Source organism: Gorilla gorilla, chromosome 5, assembly GCF_029281585.2.
Source record: "Gorilla gorilla gorilla isolate KB3781 chromosome 5, NHGRI_mGorGor1-v2.1_pri, whole genome shotgun sequence".
Taxonomy (NCBI): domain Eukaryota; kingdom Metazoa; phylum Chordata; class Mammalia; order Primates; family Hominidae; genus Gorilla; species Gorilla gorilla.
In genome coordinates, this window is record NC_073229.2 from 102,842,712 (window position 1) to 102,865,240 (window position 22,529).

A 22,529-nucleotide genomic window follows, 5' to 3' on the forward strand; every position below is an offset into this window, starting at 1 on the left:
GTGGGTGCAACAGCGCACTGAGCATGAATCGAGGCAGTGTGAGGCATCACCTCACCCAACAAGCACAAGGGGTTAGGGAATTCCCTTTCCTAGCCAAGGAAAGGGGTGACAGATGGCACCTGGAAAATCGGGTCACTCCCACCCTAATACTGTGCTTTTCCAATGGTCTTAGCAGGCGGCACATGAGGAGATTGTATCCTGTGCCTGGCTTGGAGGCTCCAACGCCCACGAAGCCTGACTCATTGCTAGCAAAGCAGTCTGAGATCAAACTGCAAGGCTGCAGCAAGGCTCGGGAAGGGGCGACCGCCATTGCCAAGGCTTCAATAGGTAAACAAAGCTACTGGGAAGCTCAAACTGGGTGGAGCCCACCACAGCTCAAGGAGGCCTGCCTGCCTCTGTAGACTCCACCTCTAGGGGCAGGGCATAGCCAAACAAAAGGCAGCAGAAACATCTGCAGACTTAAATGTCCCTCTCTGACAGCTTTGAAGACAGTAGTGGTTCTCCCAGCACACAGCTGGAGATCTGAGAACAGACAGACTGCCTCCTCAAGTGGGTCCCTGACCCCCGAGTGGCCTAACTGGGAGGCACCACCCAGTAGGGGTAGATTGACACTTCACATGGCTGGGTACTCCTCTGAGACAAATCTTCCAGAGGAACGATCAGGCAGCAACATTTGCTGTTCACCAATATCCACTGTTCTGCAGACTCCACTGCTGATAACCAGGTAAACACGGTCTGCGGTGAACCTCCAGCAAACTTCAACAGACCTACAGGTGAGGGTCCCGACTGTTAGAAGCAAAAGTAACAAACAGAAAGGACATCCACACCAAAGCCTCATCTGTACGTCACCATCATCAAAGACCAAAGGTAGATAAAATCACAAAGATGGGGAAAAAACAGAGCAGAAAAATTGGAAACTCTAAAATCAGAGTGCCTCTCCTCCTCCAAAAGAACGCAGCTCCTCACCAGCAATGGAACAAAGCTGGACAGAGAATGACTTTGACGAGTTGAGGGAGGAAGACTTCAGAAGATCAAACTACTCCGAGCTAAAGGAGGAAGTTCAAACCAATGGCAAAGAAGTTAAAAACTTTGAAAAAAGATTAGACGAATGTCTAACTAGAATAACAAATGCAGAGAAGTCCTTAAAGGACCTGATGGAGCTGAAAACCATGGCACAAGAACTACGTGACAAATGCACAAGCCTCAGTAACTGATGAGATCAACTGGAAGAAAGGGTATCAGTGATGGAAGATTAAATGAATGAAATGAAGTGTGAAGAGAAGTTTAGAGAAAAAAGAATAAAAAGAAATGAACAAAGCCTCCAAGAAATATGGGACTATGTGAAAAGACCAAATCTATGTCTGATTGGTGTACCTGAAAGTGACAGGGAGAATGGAACCAAGTTGGAAAACACTCTGCAGGATATTATCCAGGAGAACTTCCCCAATCTAGCAAGGCAGGCCAACATTCAGATTCAGGAAATACAGAGAATGCCACAAAGATATTCCTTGAGAAGAGCAACTCCAAGACACATAATTGTCAGATTCACCAAAGTTGAAATGAAGGAAAAAATGTTAAGGGCAGCCAGAGAGAAAGGTCGGGTTACCCACAAAGGGAAGCCCATCAGACTAACAGCTGATCTCTCGGCAGAAACTCTACAAGCCAGAAGAGAGTGGGGGCCAATATTCAACATGCTTCAAGAAAAGAATTTTCAACCCAGAATTTCATATCCAGCCAAACTAAGCTTCATAAATGAAGGAGAAATAAAATCCTTTACAGAAAACAAATGCTGAGAGATTTTGTCACCACCAGGACTCCCCTACAAGAGCTCCTGAAGGAAGCACTAAACATGGAAAGGAACAACCGGTACCAGTCAATGCAAAAACATGCCAAATTGTAAAGACCATCGAGGCTAGGAAGAAACAACTTCAACTAACGAGCAAAATAACCAGCTAACATCATGACAGGATCAAATTCACACATAACAATATTAACCTTAAATGTAAATGGGCTAAATGCTCCAATTAAAAGACAGACTGGTAAATTGGATAAAGAGTCAAGACCCATCAGTGTGCCATATTCAGGAAACCCATCTCATGTGCAGAGAAACACATAGGCTCAAAATAAAGGGATGGAGGAAGATCTACCAAGCAAATGGAAAACAAAAAAAGGCAGGGGTTGCAATCCTACACTCTGATAAAACAGACTTTAAACCAACAAGATCCAAAGGGACAAAAAAGGCCATTACATAATGGTAAAGGGATCAATTCAACAAGAGGAGCTAACTATCCCAAATATATATGTACCCAATACAGGAGCAACCAGATTCATAAAGCAAGTCCCTAGAAACCAACAAAGAGACTTAGACTCCCACACAATAATAATGGGAGACTTTAACACCCCACTGTCAACATTAGACAGATCATGAGACAGAAAGTTAACAAGGATATCCAGGAATTGAACTCAGCTCTGCACCAAGCAGAACTAATAGACATCTACTGAACTCTCCACCTCAAATCAATAGAATATACATTCTTTTCAGCACCACACCACACCTATTCCAAAACTGACCACATACTTGGAAGTAAAGCACTCCTCAGCAAATGTAAAAGAACAAAAATTATAACAAACTGTCTCTCAGACCACAGTGCAATCAAACTAGAACTCAGGATTAAGAAACTCACTCAAAACCACTCAACTACATGGAAACTGAACAACTTGCTCCTGAATGACTACTGGGTACATAACGAAATGAAGGCAGAAATAAAGATGTTCTTTGAAACCAACGAGAACAAAGACATAACATACCAGAATCTCTGGGACACATTCAAAGCAGTGTGTAGGGGGAAATTTATAGCACTAAATGCCCACAAGAGAAAGCAGGAAAGATCTAAAATTGACACCCTAACATCATAATTAAAAGAGCTAGAGAAGCAAGAGCAAACACATTCAAAAGCTAGCAGAAGGCAAGAAATAACTAAGATCAGAGCAGAACTGAAGGAAATAGAGACACAAAAAACCCTTCAAAAAATCAATGAATCCAGGAGTTGTTTTTTTGAAAAGATCAACAAAATTGATAGACCGCTGACAAGACGAATAAAGAAGAGGGAAGAATCAAATAGATGCAATAAAAAATGATAAAGGGGATATCAGCACCGATCCCACAGAAATGCAAACTACCATCAGAGAATACTATAAACATCTCTACACAAAAAAACTAGAAAATCTAGAAGAAATGGATAAATTCCTCGACACATACACCCTGCCAAGACCAAACCAGGAAGAAGCTGAATCTCTGAATAGACCAATAACAGGCTCTGAAATTGAGGCAACAATTAATAGCTTACCAACTAAAAAAAGTCCAGGACCAGTTGGATTCACAGCCGAATTCTACCAGAGGTACAAAGAGGAGCTGGTACCATTCCTTCTGAAACTATTCCAATCAATAGAAAAAGAGGGAATCCTCCCTACCTCATTTTATGAGGTGAGCATCATCCTGATACCAAAGCCTGGCAGAGACACAACAAAAAAAGAGAATTTTAGACCAATATCTCTGATGAACATCAATGCAAAAATACTCAATAAAATACTGGCAAACCGAATCCAGCAGCACATCAAAAAGCTTATCTACCAATCTACCATGATCAAGTGGGCTTCATCCTTGGGATGCAAGGCTAGTTCAACATATGCAAATCAATAAACTTAATCCAGCATATAAACAGAACCAACGACAAAAACCAGATGATTATCTCAATAGATGCAGAAAAGGCCTTTGACAAAATTCAACAACCTTCATGCTAAAAACTCTCAATAAATTAGGTATTGATGGGAGGTATCTCAAAATAATAAGGACTATCTATGACAAACCCACAGCCAATATCATACTGAATGGGCAAAAACTGGAAGCATTCCCTTTGAAAACTGGGACAAGACAGGGATGCCCTCTCTTGCCACTCCTATTCAACATAGTGTTGGAAGTTCTGGCCAGGGCAATCAGGCAAGAGAAGGAAATAAAGGGTATTCAGTTAGGAAAAGAGGAAGTCAAATTGTCCCTGTTTGCAGATGACATGATTGTATATCTAGAAAACCCTGTTGTCTCAGCCTAAAATCTCCTTAAGCTGATAAGCAACTTTGGCAAAGTCTCAGGATACAAAATCAATGTGCAAAAATCACAAGCATTCCTATACATCAATAACAGACAAACAGAGAGCCAAATCATCAGTGAACTCCCATTCATGATTGCTTCAAAGAGAATAAAGTACCTAGGAATCTCACTTACAAGGGATGTGAAGGACCTCTTCAAGGAGAACTACAAACCATTGCTCAATGAAATAAAAGAGGATACAAACAAATGGAAGAACATTCCATGCTCATGGGTAGGAAGAATCAATATCATGAAAATGGCCATACTGCCCAAGGTAATTTATAGATTCAATGCCATCCCCATCAAGCTACCAATGACTTTCTTAACCAAATTGGAAAAAACTACTTTAAAGTTCATATGTAACCAAAAATGAGCCCACATTGCCAAGTCAATCCTAAGCCAAAAGAACAAAGCTAGAGGCATCATGCTACCTGACTTCAAACTATACTACAAGGCTACAGTAACCAAAACAGCATGTTACTGGTACCAAAACAGAGATATAGAACAGAGCCCTCAGAAATAATGCCACATATCTACAACTATCTGATCTTTGACAAACCTGATAAAAACAAGAAATGGGGAAAGGAGTCCCTGTTTAATAAATGGTGCTGGGAAAACTGGCTAACCATATGTAGAAAGCTGCAATTGGATCCCTTCCTTACACCTTATACAAAAATTAATTCAAGATGGATTAAAGACTTAAATGTTAGACCTAAAACCATAAAAACCCTAGAAGAAAAAATGGAATCTAATTAAGCTAAAGAGCTTCTGCACAGCAAAACAAACTACCATCAGAGTGAACAGGCAACCTACAAAATGGGAAAAATTTTTGCAATATACTCATCTGACAAAGGACTAATATCCAGAATCTACAATGAACTCAAACAAATTTACAAGAAAAAAACAAACAACCCCATCAAAGAAGACATTTATGCAGGCAAAGGACACGTGAAAAAATGCTCATCATCACTGGCCATCAGAGAAATGCAAATCAAAACAACGAGATACCATCTTACACCAGTTAGAATGGCGATCATTAAAAAGTCAGGAAACAACAGGTGCTGGAGAGGATGTGAAGAAATAGGAACACTTTTACACTGTTGGTGGGACTGTAAAGTAGTTCAGCCATTGTGGAACTCAGTGTAGTGATTCCTTAGGGATCTAGAACTAGAAATACCATTTGACCCAGCCAACCCATTACTGGGTATATGCCCAAAGGATTATAAATCATGCTGCTATAAAGACACATGCATACGTTACGTTTATTGTGGCACTACTCACAATAGCAAAGACTTGGAATCAACCCAAATGTCCAACAATGATAGACTGGATTAAGAAAATGTGGCACATATAAACCATGGAATACTATGCAGTCATAAAAAATGATGAGTTCATGTCCTTTGTAGGGACATGGATGAAGCCGGAAACCATCATTCTCAGCAAACTATCGCAAGGACAAAAAACCAAATACCACATGTTCTCACTCATAGGTGGGAGTTGAACAATGAGAACACATGGACACAGGAAGGGGAACACCACACACCAGGGCATGTTGTGGGGTGGGGGGGAGAGGGGAGGGACAGCATTTGGAGATATATCTAATGTTAAATGACGAGTTACTGGGTGCACCATACCAACATGGCCCATGTATACGTATGTAAATAACCTGCACATTGTGCACATGTACCCTAGAACTTAAAGTATAATAAAAAAAAAATTTGAATTTTTAATAGAGATGGGGTTTTGCCATGTTGGCCAGACTTGTCTCGAACTCCTGACCTCAAGCAATCTGCCCACCTTGGCCTCCCAAAATGTTACAGCACATTTTATTCAATTGCTACAGAATACGCATTCTTCTTCTCAGCATATGGATCATTCTAAGGGCAGACCAAATGTTAGATCACAAAACAAGTCTTAAAACATTCAAAAAATGAAATAATATCAAACATCTTATCTGACCACAATGAAGTAAAACTAGAAATCAATTAACAAAAGGAATTTTGAAAGCTATACAAACAGATGGAAATTATACAATATGCTCCTGGATGACCAGTGGGTCAGAGAAGAAATTAAGAAGGAAATGGAAATGTTTCTTGAATCAAATGGTAGTGGAATCAAACAACACCAAAAACCTATGGGATACAGTGAAAATGGTACTAAGAGGAAATTTTATAGCTATAAGTGCCTATCTACATCATAAAAGAAAAAAATTTTAAATAAACAACTTAATGATGTATCTTAAAGAATTAGAGAATTAGAAAAGTAGAAAAGTAAGAGCAAACCAAACCCAAAACTAGTAGAAGAAAAGAAATAATAAAGATCAGAGCATAAATAAAGTGGAAATGAAGCAAACAATACAAAAGATCAGTGAAACCAAAAGGTGGTTTATTGAAAAGATGAACACAATTGACAAACCTTTCCAGACAAATGAAGAAAACAGGGAGAATATCCAAATATAATAAATGAAATTGGAGATAAAAACAAGACATTACAACTGATATGAGGAATTGAAAGGATCATTAGTGCCTACTATGAGTAACTGTATGCCAATAAGTTGGAAAATCTAGAAGAAGTGGATAAATTACCAGACACATAGATACCAAGATTGAGTCATGAATAGAAAAATAACAAGTGATAAGTTGAAACAATTTTTTAAAGTCTCCCAGTAAACTTTTTGGCCTGGGACCCAATGGCTTTATTCTGAATTCTACCAAACATTTAAAGAACGAATACCAACCCTACTCAAACTATTCCAAAAAATCGAGAAAGGAATACTTCCAAACTCATCCTATGAGACCAGTATTAACTCATCCTATGAGACCAGTATTATCCTCATATCAAAACCAACAAAAACACCTTAAAAAAGTAAGAAAACTACAGGTCAGTATTTCTGATTAATATTGATGCAACAATCCTCAACAAAATACCAGAAAACTGAATTCCAACAATACATTAGAAAGATCATTCATCATGACTAAGTCGAATTTACACCAGGGATGCAAGAATGGTTCAACATATGCAAATCAATTAATGTGATACATTATATCAACAGAATGAAGAACAAAATCCATGTGAGCATTTTAACTGATGCTGAAAAAGCATTTGATAAAAATTCAACATCCCTTCATGATAAAAGTACTCAAAAAACTTGGTATGGAGGGAACATTCCTAAACATAATAAAAGCCATATATGACCAACCAACAGCTAGTATCATACTGGATGGGGAAAAACTGAAAGCCTTCCTCTAAGATCTGGAACACAACAGTATTGCTCACTTTCACCACAGTTATTCGACATAGTACTGGAAGTCCTAACTAGAGCAATCAGACAACAGAAAGAAATTAATGGCATCCAAATTGGAAAGGAAGAAGTCAAAATAACCTTGTTTGGAGATGATATCATCTTATATTTGGAAAAACCTAAAGACTCTACAAAAATACTATGAGAACCAATAATGCAGTAAAGTTGCAGGATACAAAATCAACATAGAAAAATCAGTAGCATTTCTATATGCCAACAGTGAACAATCCAGGAAATAAATCAAAAAAGTTATCCCATTTACAATAGCCACAAATAAAATTAAATACATAGGAATTAACCGAAGAAGTAAAAAATCTCTGCAATGAAAACTATGAAATACTGATAAAAGAAATTGAAGAGGACACAGAAAATGGAAAAAGATTCCATGTTCATGGATTAGAAGAATGAATATTTTTAAAATATCCACACTACCCAAAGCAAGCTAAAGATTCAATGCAAGCTCTATCAAAATACCAAAGACATTCCTCACAGAAATAAAAAAAAACAATCCTAACATTTATAGGGAACTACAAAAAAACAAACGAACAAAAACATAATAGCAAAAGCTATCCTGAGCAAAAACAACAGAACTGGATGAATCAAATTACTTCACTTCAAATTTTACTACAGGGCTATAGTGATGAAAACAGCATGGTACTGGCACAAAAACAGACACATAGACCAATGAAACAGACTAGAGAACTCAGAAACAAACCCACACACCTACCGTGAACAAATTTTTGACAGAGATGCAAAGAATATATACTAGGGAAAACAGTCTCTCCAACAAATGGTGCTGGGAAAACAGACTATCCACATGCAAAATAATAAAGCTTGACATCTGATATGGTTTGAATTTGTGTCTCTGCCCAAATCTCATGTTGAATTATAATATCCTATGTTGGAAGAGGGACCTGGTGGAAGGTGTTCCATCATAGAGGTGGACTTTCCCTTGCTGTTCTCATGATAGTGACTTCTCATCAGATCTGGTTGTTTAAAAGCATGTGGAACCTCCCCACTCTCCCACTTCCTCCTGTTTCTGCCATGTAAGATGTGCCTCCTTCTTCATTGCCTTCCACCATGATTGTAAATTTCCTGAGCTCTCCCCAGCCATGCTTCCTGTACAGCCTATAGAACTGCGAGTTAATCAAACCTCTTTTCTTTATAAATTACCCAGTCTCAGGTGGTTCTTTATAGCAATTCAAGAACAGATTAACACAGAAAATTGGTACTTAGGAGTGGGGTATGGCTATAAAGGTACCTGAAAATGTGGAAGTGATTTTGGAACTGAGTAATGGGCAGAGGTTGGAAGAATTGGAGGGCTCAGAAGAAGACAGGAAGATGAGGGAAAGTTTATAACTTCTTAGAGACTTGTTGCATTGTTTTGACCAAAATGCTGATAGTGATGTGGAAAATAAAGTCCAGGCTGAGGTGATCTCAGATGGAGATGAAGAACTTCTTCGGAACTGAAGCAAAGGTCACTTTTGTTATGTATTAGCAAAGAGGTGGAAGAATTCTGCCCCTACTCAAGAGATCTGTGGAACTTTGAACTTAAGAGAGATGATTTAGTGTATCTGGCAGAAGAAATTTCTAAGCAGAAAAGCATTCAAAATGTGCCCTGGCTGCTTTTACCAGTGTATGCTTATATATGTGAGCAAAAAGAAGATCTGAAACTGGAACTTACATTTAAAAGGAAAGCAGAACGTAAAAGTTTGGAAATGTGCAGCCTGGCCATGTGGTAGAAAAGAAAAACCCATTTTCAGGGGAGGAATTCAAGCTGGCTACAGAAATTTGCATAAGAGGAGCCTAATGTTAACAGCCAAGACAATAGGAAAAATGCCTCAAAGGCATTTCAGAGACCTTTGCAGCAGCTCCTGCCATCACAGGTGTGGAGGGCTAGGAAGGAAGAAAGGTTTTGTGGGCCAAGGCCAGGGCCCCACTGCCTTGCACAACCTCAGGACACTGCTCCCTGAGTCCCAGCTGCCCCAGCTCCCTCCATGGCTAAAGGAGCCCCAGACACATCTCAAGCTCCTGCTCCAGAGGGTGCAAGCTGTAAGCCTGGCAGCTTCCACATGGTGTTAAGCCTGCAGGTGTGCAGAGGGCAAGAGTTGAGGCTTGGGAGCCTCTGCCTAGATTTCAGAGGATGTATGGAAACATATGGATGTCCAGGCAGAAGTCTGCTACAGGGGCAGAACTCTCATGGAGAATCTACCAGGACAGTGTGGAGGGGAAATGTGGGGTTGGAGCTGCCACACAGAGTCCCCACTGGGACACTGCCTAGTGTAGCTGTGAGAAGATGGCCACCATCCTCCAGACCACAGAAGAGTAGATCAACCAACAGCTTGAACCATATACCTGGAAAAGAAGCAGGCAATCAATGCCAGCCTGTAAAAGCGGCCAAGGGGGACAAGTACCCTGCAAAGCCACAGGGGTGGAAATGCCCAAGGCCTCGGGAGCCCACTCCTAGCATCAGTGTGGCCTGAATATGAGACATGGAATCAAAGAAGATTATTTTGTAACTTTAAGATTTAATGACTGCCCTGCTGAGTTTCAGACTTGCATGGGGCCTGTAGCCCCTTTGTTTTGGCTAATTTCTCCCTTTTGGAACAGGTGTATTTACCCAATGCCTGTACCCGCATTGTATGTGGGAAGTAATTAACTTGCTTTTTATTTTACAGTCTCAGATGAGACTTTGGACTGTGGATTTTTGAGTTAATACTGAAGTGAGTTAATACTTGGGAAACTGTTGAGAAGGGATGATTGTATTTTGCAATGTGAGAAGAATGTGAGATTTGGGAGGGGCCAGGGTGGAATAATATGGTTTAGATTTATGTCCCCACTAAAATCTCATGTTGAATTTTAATCCCCAATATTGGAGGAGGGGCCTGGTGGGAGGTGATTGGATCATAGGGGCAGACTTCCCCCTTGCTGTTCTCATGTAGTGAGAAAGTTCTCATGAGGCCTGGTTGTTTAAGTGTGTAGCACCTCCCACTCCTCTCTCTTCCTCCTGCTTCCCCCACATAAGGCATGCCTCCTTCCTCTTCACCTTCTGCCATGATTGTAAGTTTCCTGAGACCTCCCCAGCCGTGCTTCCTGTACAGCCTGTGGAACTGTGAGTCAATTAATCCTCTTTTGTTTATAAATTATCCACTCTCAGGTAGTTCTTTATAGCGACGTGAGATCAGACGATACAACCACTATCTCTCTCCATATACAAAAATCTAATTTAAATGCATTAAAGACTTAAATCTAAAACCTCAAACTAGGAAACTGCTATAAGAAAACATTGGGAAAACTCTCCAGAATATTGATCTGGGCAAAAATTTCTTGAGTAATACCCCATAAGCACAGGCAACCAAAGCAAAAATGGATAAATGGGATAACATCAGGTTAAAAAGCTTCTTCACAGCAAAGAAAACTATCAACAAACTGAACAGACAACCCACAGAATGAGAAAATATTTACAAACCACACATCTGACAAGGGATTCATAAAACTACAATGAGATATCAATTCTTCTCAGTTAAAATGGCTTTTATCTAAAAGACAGGCAATAACAAAGGCTGGCGAGGATGTGGAGTAAAGGGAATCCTGGTACACTGTTGGTGGGAATGCAAATTAGTACAACCACTATGGAGAACAGTTTAGAGGTTCCTCAAAAAACTAAAACTAAATCTATCATATGATCCAGCAATCCTACTGTTGTGTATATACCCAAAAGTAAGGAAATCAGTATATCAAAGTGGTATCTGCACCCCCACACTTGTTGTAGCACTGTTCACAGTAGCCAAGATTCGGAAGCAACCTAAATGTTCATCAATAGATGATTGGATAAAGAAAATGTGGTACATTTACACAATGCAGTACTATTCAGCTATTAAAAAGAATGAGATCCTGTCATTTGCAACAACATGGATGGAACCAGAGGTCACTGAACTAAGTGAAATAAGCCAGGACAGAAAGACAAACTTCACATTTTGTCATTTATTTGTGGGATCTAAAAATCAAAGCAATTGAACTCATAGAGATGGAGAGTAGAAGATGGTTACCAGAAGCTGGGAAGGGTAGTGGAGTGGCAGAGGGGGAAAGGTAGGGATGGTTAATGGGTACAAAAATACAGGGTTCCCCAACCACCACCCCTCTCCAAAATGGCCACTAACTGGTACTGGTTAGGAACCAGGCCACATAGCAGGAGGTGAGCAGTGAACAAGCAAGCATTACTGCCTGAGCTCTGCCTCCTGTCACATCAGCTGGGCATTAGATTCTCACAGGAGCACAAACCCTATTGTGAACTGCACATGGCGAGGGATCTAGGTTGTGCACTCCTTATGAGAACCTAACTAATGCCTGATGATCTGAAGTGGAATAGTTTTGTCCTAAAACCATCCCCACAACTCCCAGTCCATGGGAAAATTTCATGTAACTGGTTCCTCATGCCAAAAATGTTGGGAACCACTGCAACAAAAAAAAAAAGAAAGAAAATGAGTAAGACCTACTATTTGATAGGACAATAGGGTGACTATAGTCAATAATGATTTAATTGTACATTTTAAAATAACTAAAAGAGTAAAATTGGGTTGTTTGTAACACAAGGGATAAATGCTTGAGGGGATGGATACCCCATTTTGCATGATGTGATTATTCCACATTGCATGCCTGTATCAAAATATCTTATGTACCCCATAAATATATATATATCAATTATGAATCCACAAAAATAAAAATAAAAATAAAAAAGTCTGAAATTTTTTACTCCTAAAGCACCCTATTTCTTATTTACTTCTAACATAACCTACAAGTCACTAAAGCAGTTAGGTTAGAAAGAAAATGTCTGCAGTGTCTCATAGAGCAAAGACCCCTCCAAAGACTCCAGACTCTGGGTGAAGATTAAGAGCAGGCCAGCAATATTACACTGTAATAAATGACAACTGTCAATAAGAAGTAAAAGTAAAAGGGTAGTAATGGCATCTTAAAAAGGCAACTACATTTTGCTTTCTTGCTTTCTTTATATGTTATATCCTGCCTTTTATCCTTTCCTATCGACCCTGGGTTTATCCGTATGCCAACCTCACATATTAAAAGCACTCTAATGTCTCCACAAAGAAGTACTTGTGTGCATTTATTTATCTATGTATATTAAACAAAACTGGTTTTCTTTGACTTCTTAATCCTTCTCGTTAGGTCCTTAATTCTCAATAAAGAATATCCTTTAAAACAAAATTGGTCTACACAAACATACACGCAGTGCCACCTAATGGCAGCTACCATTTTAAGGCATTCAAACCGGAGAGACTGCTGTAGTATTTAGATGTCTTTGTGAACAAATATCACACAATCCAATATCACAGTGGGGTGTTGAAGCTCAAAATCTGAAACCATCCATCTCCCTTATGCTTTTTTCAGAAGTATGTTATCACAAGAAAAACTTTCTTGAAACTCTTCCGTGAAACTTCCCTTCAGCCCTGTTGATAGGATCCTTAATCTTTTTTGTCATTCTCCTGTCAATGGCTTTCATCTTGGCGCCATCCCCTTTTATAGCATATTATCTGTCAAAATTATTTAAAATATAACAAGTTCTATTTTTAAAAAATACAAAAAAGGATGTAATTTTACACACTAGTGTCATCTACTGATGTTACTACTCCTTGGTCTTTAGCAAATGAAGCTCATGTGAATTCTTTCTCATAGATTAAAAACAAAACAGCAAAAAGCCATTTATTTTGTCTCTCCTATCATGTTTCCAGCCATCAAATATCTATTAGCCTAGCAGGACTATGGCAGAAGCCTAGGGTGGCACTGGATCATAGATGCTTCTAAACACACTAAAACACAACATTTTGTAAAGGGGTAAAATAGCCCCAAAGGGAACACCATTTGGCACCCTCTCCACACAATCTTGTGTGTAATTATTTCTCCTGAAATTATTGAAACACAAAGATGGATTTACTGTCTCTTTCTCTTCCACTTTCCCCATTTAAGCAAAGTTATTTGGCCCTGTACTCACCAATTCAGCAAAAACAATTAATTACCTAAATGCAAGATTAGATTGCATTCTATGATATTGTCTCCAGCTGCCATAAAAGAAAATTACAAATCCAACTTACTGGCTATCATTTTTCCAGATTGTGCTGATAAAAAGCAGACTTTGTTATTCACTAAATGTTCTTATGAGCAGTGCCTGCTGTGTAATTCGTGAGGCCTAGCATAAAATGAAAGCACAGTACCTCTTGTTTAAAATGCTGGGAAAAAACAGTGCTGTTGAAGTCCTAAAATATAAAGCTGTTTCCTTTCTTCCATGATCTCTCTCTTGACTTCTTGTGGTGTCTTTTATTTGTTATTTGTGACAATCTAAGTTTTAAAAACTCTTTTTATTTTTTAAATTAAAAAAATATATTCAGGGGCCCATGTGCAGGTTTATTACATGGGTATATTTTGTAGTAGTGGGATTTGGACTTCTAGTGTACCCATCACCTGAATAGTGAACATTGTAGCAATAGGTACTGTTTCACTCCTCACTCCGTTCCCACTTTCCTCCCTCTTGGAGTCCCCAGTGTCCATTATTTCCCTCTGTAGCTCCATGTGTACCCATTGTTTATCTCCCACTTATAAGAGAGAACATGCAGTCTTGGGTTTTCTGTTTCTGAGTTATTCCACTTAGGATAATAGCCTCCAGCTCCATCCATGTTACTGCAAAATACATGTTTCATTCTTTTGTGTGGCCATAGCAATTTTAAAATATAAGGATATTTAACTAGTATACAGGATAGTCAAAATTACACAATTTCTCAGACATACATATGTATTTCATTCTTAGCAGAGGAGTGTAAATGATGCTCAAAACTAACTCAATTGTTTTATTTCATCTTTTGGTGCCAGCACATTCTACCAACACTCTCTACCTTTGGCTTACTGATGAGTAGGAAAGGACTGAAAGGAAAAGGAACTGTGGGTTACCCAATATTTCCTTTTGTATGTTATTTCCAGCAGAAGTAGTTGACGAATAGTGGGAAGTAACATGAGTAAAAAAGGAAATGATAGGTTTCCGTGGTCATTTGTGTTTCTTAGGATGCCACTGCCTTCTTTCTGCATTCAAAGCAAGCTCTGGTTCAAACAAAGTGTGGCCTCTTGTGACTATGAGCACCCCCACTTAGCCATAGACATAACACTTCTTCTATACGGGCTTGAATCTCACAGAACCACCATGCATTATGCATTCACTGGAATTTTGTGCTCAGGGAGCATTGCAAACACTCTATGTGAATGGGGCTGCAAAGAGAGGTGGACATACATACTAAATGTACCACCTCTGCTTATGCACATGTTGCATTGCCCACTGGACCTCACTTACACAAATTTAAAGATAAAATTATTAATAATTTCAAGACAATGACAGCAGAGCATTAGTCAAGCATGGAGCCCTTCTGAGTTCCTGTGTGACTGCACAGGTTGTGAACCTAGCCCTGTTTGTGAAATGTAGTAGGACAAAAAAAATCACTCTTCTTTAATCAGGGATAAAAACAAGACTTACATTTATTACTTCCCACATGCTGAATGGTAGGTTAAGTCCTTCACATACACTATCTCATTTAACCATCAAATAACAGTTTGGGGTAGGTATTATTACGTTCATTTACAGAGAAGGAAATAGGAGATTTTAGAAACTAAGTGATTTACCCAATATCTATTGACTAAAAGGTAGTGGAGTAGGGATTTTAACCCGGGTTTGACTGACCCCAAAGCCCAGTTAATCTACTACTTCCATAAAAGCATTTAGTGCAGATTTTAAATTACAAAATATTTTTAAATTGTTAGTATTAGATATACACATATAATAAATACCTATATGCTAATAAGACCAAGTATGAATTAATGAAATAGCATGATACACAGATTAATTTTTTAAAATCTCATCTGGCCTTCTAATGTAATATGACAAGTGGAACCCATATGTTTATCTCCTTTACCTCCTGAGGCTTCATTAAAATGATGATAATGCTTTTTTAAGGTATAAGCCATCAACTACAAATATCACAGGATAGAGGCTATTAGTAAATGAGCAATTTCAATAAATCAAACGAGCAATTCACTAAAAAATGCATTACAAATCTATTTATAAAGTTTAAAAGCAGGCAAAACTAAATAATAATTGTTTAGTAATACATACATAGGTGGTAAAACTATTTTTAATAATAAAGGAATGATTATCACAACCTTCAGTGTAGGTGTTACCTCTGGAGGGGAGGGGCACATGATGAAGAGGGAGAACACAGGAGCTTTTATGCTATTTAACCAAGGCAAGAGGTGCATGGGTATTCATTTTGTTATACATTTATTATATGCATATACATTATTATATATGTATATCACATTCTCTTGAATGTGACTTATTTTCCTTTAAAATAATTAAATTTTTAAAAAATACTGCATTCATAAAATAACTATAACATGGTATGAAAGAGGAATTATTGAATTACAAGAAAAAAAACCTTTGGAAATTAAAATATGTTTGCCAAAATAAAAATTTAATAGAAAACTTAGAAAATAAATCCAAACAAATCTCCCAAATTACAATACAAGGAAACTTAAAAATGACAGAAAAGACAAAAGATCCAAAGGGCTATCTGAAGAGGTTTTACATCCAAATACAAATTACAGAAAAAAAGAAGAGGGAAAAGATTATCACAGAAATGCCAATAGATAATTTCCCTAAGATGGATCTAGTCTTCAGACTAAAAGAACTCATTCTATGTCCAGGACTTAAATGTGTCATGGAAAAAAATGTCATACATCTAAGGATAAAGAGAAGACCCAAATAACTGCCAAGGAGAAAATACAGCTCACATGCAAAGGAATAAGAGTCAAAGACGTTAGCTTTCTCATCAGAACAAAGAATGTGGAAAGTCAATGAAGAAAGGTCGTCAAAGTTCCCAGGAAAAAATTATTTTCAACCCATATTTCTATAACTAACCTTATAACCACTGAAAAGAACATCATAAAAATGTTTTTTAACATGCAAGGACTCAGAAGTTTACTCAAATGCACCATTTCTTAGAAATAAAAATGTATCTCAAGAAAATAGGCAAGTAATCCATCAAAACAAAGGAAGAAAGCATAATGTCCTCAGAAACAGTGATACCCAACCTAAGAGAGGAATGAAGCAAAATTCCAGGATGACATCCACACAGCTGTTCTAGAGAGTGCTAGTAAAGATTGGGGCCAGAGAACAGAATGTTTTGCATGGGAAGTTCACAGAGAAAATGAGAACAAATAATAAATTATGCTGGGAGTCTGGAAAAACTTGAGGATAAACAAAGCATTTGGTGAAGTGTAAAAAGGAGAATATTTGAACTTGATACAAGGAACATTCTCCATTAAATGGCACAGGGATGGTTACTTTGTACCTCACACAAAAGGAAATATCATACTGGCATATTACTTGACTGTACAGTGAACAATACACCTGTGTGGGTTCAGGACCTCTAAGAAGCAGTGGTCAAGGCAGATTTAGAAGTGTGGGAGATGTATTGGATGTGGATGCCTGTGAAAGACAAAGGGGACAGGAAGAGGAGTTGGTTGAAAAAACCTTCAGACCTCAATGTAGATTTGACACCTGTGAAAAGAAAAGAAGGAAGAAGGAGTCTTGAGTAGGAAGAACCCAGACTGTGGTACTTCTCTTAAAGGAAAAACAACCAGTCCAAGAGGGAGCTACAGAGCAAAAATTGTCCTGTGCTGGGTCCCATCTTGGGCAGCAGTGACCAGTACCTAGAACCCCAACAACACTCAATCATTGGCTAGAGTTGCCCAGAGAGAGTCAGGGAGAGCATGTCCTGTGCTAGAACACTTTGATGGATCTTGAAGGTACTGAAGTTCAGGTTGCCAGTGATTACACTCTTTGCTGGAGAAGTTCTCTTAAAGTAATGCCTGAATGGTGTAGCACACTTCTTCTAAAATATGCAACATAAAAACCAAGACCCAAAGGATACTACCTCATGGCTATATCCAATTACTGCATCAGTTGGAAACTTTTTCAGTGATATGTACTCCTTTACATCAAATCCTGATATGGTCTAGTCATTTACAAAAAATAATAATAATAAGGCAAGTTAACTTATGCAGCATGCCCAATGGTGGAGTAGGTAGAGCACAATCACAGTAAAAGCTACTCAATTATCATATACCACTGGGCCATATAGTGAAAACTCCCAGATTTCTCACAACTGTCTCTACTAGCCAAGCTAGAAGACCTCAGTTTTGCTATCTGCTTGTCCATTTTCCTCAGAGGCCTCTGGTTTTCGGGGTGGGGAGGGGTGTCTTTCTTTTCCATTATCCTCCTTAGATACCTCTGAAGTGGGACTACACAGCTTTCACAACCTACTTCCCACTAATGTAGGTTTACAGATTTGCAAATTGCTTTCAAGGTCAGAAAATGTCAAGTTTTTGCAGGCCTGATGTATGGGTTGTTTGGCAATAATATTCCCTCAAAATCATACGAGGCTTCTAGTCTTTTAGATTTCAAGAGTTAAGTACAGCTGAAGATTCATCAGCACATCGTTTGTAGACTTTAAGACTGACATTTTACTTACCATCCTCTGTCCTATGGCTAGAACACTCTGTGGAGTAACTGGCAGCTCCTGGAAGCCAACTGAGGCAGCAGGCTTGGGTGGCAAGGTAACATCCTTAATTTCATCTTTGCAGGTACACCAGTTCCCATAGTCTAACGAAGGTGCTTGAAAAGGTTTGTGGGTCTATTCTTATCTCCTGCTAAAGACGACAGTTCTATAATTCCTTACATTTGGATTAAAGAATCAGTTGACTTTTTCAGTACTATAAGCCCCAAATTACTAGATTCCCAGTCATCTAATATTGCCTTAAACACAGAGTCCCTCAGCTGAGCTGTATTCCCTCTATTTCTACTTATGAACTTGCCTGACTTCTCCTCTCTGTTGTGGGGCCTTCTACAAAAGGAGCAGCCAACAGACATTTTCACCATTTCCCCTGGAGTTATTGGCTCACTTGGCCCATAATCTGCCTGTCCAGTTATCAGAGGCACGTTGTCTACAGCTTTGCCACACCATTAATAAAAATGCCTCCCCCTTACATTCTGCAATGTCTATATACTTGAAACCATCAAACAAATGCAGCTATTTAAGTTCCCATTATGTGCAGTACTCCATTTCATATACCAAACTGTATACTAGTTAAGATACAGGTTTAGCTGCATGAAAATAGAAACTCAAGCTAACATACATTTAGAGAGAAGACAGTTTCTCTCTCCCATGACAGCAGCAGGATGGAGGAAGTGGGGATAAGCAGTACAGCCCCTTCCCTTAAGGACATGTCTTCGGAAATATCATGTGCCATTTTCACTCACAAGCCCCTGGCTAGAACATAACCTCAGGGCCACTCTTAAGTGAAAGGAAGGCTGGGCAATGGATGGCCCTGTACCCTACCGAAAATGCCATGGTTCTTACCCTATAGGAAGAAAAAGAGATGGCAAATCAGGGATAGCCAGCCTCCTCTTCCTACTTTTCCTTATTTAGCAGAGAACATGTAGACTAATTATCCTAACAGAATTTCCCCTATAATTTGCTTAATCCAGATGATATTAATCTCTATTGCCTAGTACATAAAAAAATTATTTCCTCTATTCCCTGACTTCCAAGGCTCCTTAATTATACTTCTTTCAAAGCCAAGCTCAAATCTCATCTTCATCAAATCACAGGCTGCTCCTGCCTAGTTTCTCTGTTCTCTTAGCTGTCAGTGATGCAATTCAGCTTTTGATAGTTCTCTAATTTTTACTGTGCATGTTTTGTCTATAAAGACTATTTGTGCTCACTACAAGAAAATTTCAGAATTTATCATTTTTGTCCCATAATACATATTAAAGTGTTAATTCCATAAGGAATGCTTAACAAATAATGATTAATAGATCATAATCCTAAATCCTTAAAATGCAAGAATTATAACAGCAATAACTTAAAAGTACATCAAATAATCTTTATTTTCTCCAATGCCATGGTTTGGTAAATATAGTATTTAGGGTTGAATTCTTCTTACAAATAAATTTCTAAGGCTCACAAAGACATTCTTTCTTTGGAAAAACATGTATTTGCTCTCTTTCTTAATATTAAAAAACTTTTAAAAATATTAGGAAATATAAATAGAAAAATAAAATGCTCTACAATCCCTACAAGAATAGGTTACCACTAAAAATACTTTGGAATATATTATTCAATGAAAGATATTATTTCAAATGTTGTAATGAGAATTATATACACAGGGTTTAAATTGTCAGAAACCTAGTAGAGTATTATCTTAAATACCATTAATGATTTTTCTTATTTGTTATCTAACAGGACTTCTTCAAGCCTGCAACATTCTTCTCTATTAATCACTTTCCATCCAGGGATATATTTAAGCTGATTTTATGATTTCAGGATTTACCACAGACAAACTCATGGCTTTCAGAGATATAGTGACGTATCACAACATCTATAGTCATAAAACAAAACATATGGCATTTTTATGTGTTTCTTTTTTTCTACTTTATGGGTTATAAGCATCAATATATAAATTTTCAAGAAAAAATGGATATATGCACTATAAATTTATATTTATATGTTTCTATATATATATGATCTTCACAATTCTTAGCAAGAGCCATAAGATATATCCTCTCAACTTTCAAATAAAATTTCAAAAGATTCATTTTCCCCTTAAAATGTTAATGATTAAATTATATCTATACCTTCTTGTCTACATCATAGAGTTATGATGGAAATAAATAAAGAAATAAATTTGAAAGAATTTTTTAGCTTTTAGAAGAAAGAGCAGTATATAAAGATGAAGTATTATTTTATTTACAAATTCAATATATATTTTGAAATAGAGCATTTTATTGTATATATACAGATATTTCCCAGAATCATTACTTTCCATCTCAATAAAAATTATATTATTGATTGCTATTCTTTTCTCTGTAATGGGTCCTCAGACCTAAAATATTTCATTGAAATGATCTATTTTCAGTATTGAAAATACTGCATCCCGTTGAGAATAAATGGCCACCCACTTGTTTCAAAGGGGGAAATTACACAGATGTGGATTACTTATGAAAAACTTAAAAAGGAATCCGCCCACAATAGGCAACGGAATTTCAAAAATAAACATCAGGTATGATATGAAACTACGAGAAGGAAGTAGTATCCTGATAATAGCTCCATTCCTTCAATTTTGAGTTATCGAAGTGTTATTGCTAACTTCCTATTTTTCATATTGGCATTTGGCAGTATTAGAAAACCAAAGAGAGAACTAATTTTTAGCAAAATGTAAGCAATTATTAAATCCAAGTGATCCAATGATCCAATACTTGGATGTTTGTTATAGCACTCTCTCTACTTTTCTGTCTTTTTCTAACTTGACATAATAAAAAGTTGTTTTATCCCAAAGTTTTAACCACTCCCATTTCACCAATTAATGACTTTTTTTTGGCCAGAATTAGTACTAGCAAAGCAATTCACTTTATTACTCTCTTTACCTTTTACAAATTAAATTGTTAAAGTAGTGTCTGATTTTAACTAAATAAGCCAACCAGTACATGTTCACATAAGAAAAAGCCCTGTCTTCATCACCCCTTGCCTCTGTGCAATTTATGTAAACTATTTCAAGAATACATCATACATGTTCTATGTATCACACCAAGCAACCTCTAATACTCTCCAAAAATATCATTTATGTTTATTCCCCCCAAAGGATTTCCTGGGTACTTCTGCCTGTCGACTCATTGATGTTCATGCAAGTATATATCATTTTCATAGGCAATATTTATTTTTTCCTGCATCATAATAAGACCTTTTCTTTTGACGGTCGTATTGAAGGAAATGAGCAGCAAAACAGAGATTTTATCAAGTAAGTTCAATTTGCCACTCAAGGAGTACCCTACATATTAGATTGATCTTGAATCTAATTTTAAATGATAACTAATATTTATTGAGCACTATTTTCCTAGTTCTGGTCTTAGCACTTTCATCTCATCTTCTCATTTAATTCTCATAATAATAATAACTCTATACGTAGTATAGATGTAGAGAAAATTCACCTGTCTCAGAGAACTAGTATTTGAGATATTACTGTCTTCATGCAAAGTTTAGAAATTTGCAACGATGTCACCCATAGTCACTGGGTCTGATGTGAAGTGACTTTTCTTGCACATTCAAAACCTCTTCATTTCTACTTCTTCTTTGAGTCCTGTGTTTCTGGGCTCCAGACTATACTCTCGTGAGCAAGTGCATTGAGCCCTACGGTGAAACTTCAGCCCCTTGCTATGAATTTGCTTAGTCCTGTGGAATCTATTTCACCACATTTCTTTAGGCTGGAAAATCATCCTCCACATATTTCTAAGCTGTTGCTTATCTTATCCATTGCATTATTCCAACAAGTTATCCTACTGACACATTCTATTCTGGGCTGCAGCCATCTACCTTCCATATGCAGAGTAGGTGAGAACAGACTTCAGTATCTCCAAGGGTTTCTTTGTGGAGTTTTGCTGTTGTTAGTTCCTTGAATCCATTTCTATTCTTTGATTCTACCATTTCTCCAAAGTTTATATGAGGAAGCAAGCCAACAACCTTGGTTGATTCATTATATTCATAAAAACCAGAAGCCTTGATATTGCTTATTTGCTTTTTATTAAAAGTTACACTTGGAGAGATGCAGGCAATCATGGAGGATGGGAGGCAGGACTAGATTGCAGCTCTGTTCAGAGCAGCCTGTGGAAGTTTGCATTGTAAATTTTAGCTCTAGACTGACTGCAAGAACAAACCATCAATCCCAAGAGGACCCATAGACCCTCTGAAGGAAGCAGACTGCTTCTGCAGGACCTAGGAAACACCCCAAATACTGTGAGTGCCCCAACTGCGGAAGTGGGAAAGGGAGACCCTCGTCTCCCGAACACGCACCCACACTGGAGAAGCTGAAGGTCTGTTTGCGGGAGAAGTTTCTGACTTTACCTGGAGCTGAGTCAATTTAGAGAGCCGAGCAAAATACATGGGTAGAGGAAACAGCAGAAAGGTCCTGGGAGCTCAC